Genomic DNA, 2500 nt, shown 5'->3' with positions numbered 1-2500 from the left:
AGAGAGAGAGAGAGAGAGAGAGAGAGTGTGAGAATGATATAGAATGCTATATACGATATTGAATACAAATATATCAAATACAACAAATAAATCATATGCAAATTCTATACGAATATCACACTAGTGAGGCAATCGCCAGGTCAGGTCAGGTTAACTTTGAGTGATGGGTGGCTCACACATGGCTGCCTTTCCAAGTACCTTAGACCCTCAAAACGAGCTTAATTCCTCGATAGTCACGTCACGCCTCCTACATTCCAGACTACCTTTCCGCGTTACTACCGTTGGGGACGTCGAATACAAACCCCGTCCATATAAGCAGGATGTTTGGATCATATCAACAGACCGGGATCGACTCCGCTACCGCTGACGCCTGATTTCTCCGCCTGTTTACACGTGTTGTGATATTGTTTATTGCGGTGACCATTGTGCTGTAGTGAATATATCTATTGTGCACCATAACATCAGACTATCTGCGTTATGGAATAAACCTGTAATGTTCTAACCCTGTGTCTGGCATCACTACCTATTTTGTGCTGGGTTGTCAGTTACGACAGACTAAGACAACCCTCACAGAGAGAGAGAGAGATAGAGAGAAAGAGAAAGAGTGAGAGAGAGAGAGAGAGAGAGAGAGAGAGAGAGAGAGAGAGATTTGATTTTGATTTGATGTAGTTTATTTGCAGAACAATTTACATGCCCTGCAAAAAGCTAGGGTAAGATGTCAACCATCTATCCAAACTGGCTAATCTTCTATTGCGTAAAGGGCTTAGTCAAGCACAAATCTTACATACCTGAGGGGCTGCATTATACTGGTTAACATATTCACATGTTTTACCTAGTCGGTAAAAAACCTTTTATGTCACTGATCATGCCAAAGACAAGACCAGTGTCTATAATAAGATTAATATAATCTACAAGTGATGTTCTTTGTACAGTGCTGTTCGATCGATAGGATGCAGTTTCCGTACAGCAAAGGAAGTAGTGGTTGAGACTATGTGATTTAGCTTTTTTGCACAATTTACAGTGGTGATATGTGGCTGGTTTTGCATCCAAAACTGCATCCTGCACATATTGTATAGTATAGTGGTAGCCTGGTTAGTATAACTTGTTGCCTCCGTGACAGACCTTTATAAATTTCAGAGGGCAGAGAGAGAGATAGATAGATAGATAGAGAGAGAGAGAAAGAGAGAGAGAGAGAGAGAGAGAGAGAGAGAGAGAGAGAGAGAGAGAGAGAGAGAGAGAGAGACAGACAGAGAGAGAGAGACTAAGAGCCAGAGACAGAAATAAAGAAATGATGCTCTGAAATCTTAAGAACATAAATAATGATAAATGAATAAATGGAGATAAATATACTGTAGAAAATAACAGCAGCAACCCAAGCAGAAGCATGCACGTCTGACTGACCCACGGCCAAGCATCCAATGTGCGTGCAAGCTCCCCCTCCGTTTTCATGCAATACTCCCATAACTCTCACCCAATATTGCCGAAGCCCAGACAAGACCGCAATATGTTGAAGCATAAATATCTGTCGCTCTGTCGACTGAGCAATGCGGCAGAGTGAATGCAATTATGATCGCATTCATATTTACAAGCCAAGAATAATCATATACACTCCGCTTGAACACAAATGCAAACAAAATTCTAATCCGACTCTAAACCAATTAGAACATTACTGGCATGTTATTTCACAATCGCTTCATGACGCATCTTACACGACTGTCCCGCCACGTGTACCTATGTAATTCATTCGCCTTCAATGCGGGCAACTGCCTGCCTGCCTCTTTTAGGAGTAACAAAGAGAAGGTCATTAATTCAGTATTTAAGACGATTTAACTTCCTGGAGCATATCCAAGAGTCACGTGAACCGAGCGTAGTTTCATCCCGTCCCAGCTGAACTCGCGCAAGGGTGTGTCACATACCTCTGGCCTCTGTCATGCTTTGCTATTGCTCTCCTTGTGATTCTCCTGCGTCATGTTATTCCGCCTCCCGGTGCTCCTGATACTCGGTTTTGTGTATCACTTACGCTTTGGTTTCTCCTTTAAATATGTGCCACACTTCATTTATTTTACATTAAGTTCAAGTTACCTCGTATTATCTTTTCTTATCGTTTGGGGATCTTCTCCTTTGTCGTTTTCCCCTATTCCACCATCCTCCGATGATTCCTCTTACTACGCTTTTTCTCTTCATTTTTCCCCTCGTCCAATCGCATAGATCGCGCAGCTTGTGTTGTTCGACACCCTGGCTTTCCGTCCACGAAGCATTCGATGAATTAATTAAACCAAATCTCTAATCAGTTTGTGTATAGAAAATGTTATCAAATTACTACCAAGCCCTATGCTTGACAGAGAGTTTTGAATAAAAAAATAAAGAGAGATAGACGTAGCAACTTCATGGCATTCGAATAAATACTGGCTGCCACCGCAAAGGTAGGATGTATTGTCTATGGTGTGCCTCGCAAAGTTAATGCTGTCACTGTTGAAATCTAAGAATATCACACGTTGTT

At 41.7% G+C, this 2500-nt stretch overlaps 1 protein-coding gene across 3 annotated transcripts in view; it reads right to left on the bottom strand.

The window, feature by feature from the left end:
- LOC122258693 (inversin) overlaps positions 1 to 2500 on the bottom strand; it is a 20911-nt gene that overhangs the window by 10037 nt on the left and 8374 nt on the right. The gene's annotated exons all lie outside the window — the stretch shown is intronic.

The sequence above is a fragment of the Penaeus japonicus genome, unplaced genomic scaffold (assembly GCF_977035675.1).
Source record: "Penaeus japonicus unplaced genomic scaffold, GWHDUDI00000001_assembly GWHDUDI00000028, whole genome shotgun sequence".
Classification (NCBI taxonomy): Eukaryota; Metazoa; Arthropoda; class Malacostraca; order Decapoda; family Penaeidae; genus Penaeus; species Penaeus japonicus.
Note: the sequence above shows the minus strand (reverse complement) of the source record. Positions and strands in the feature narration are given on the sequence as shown.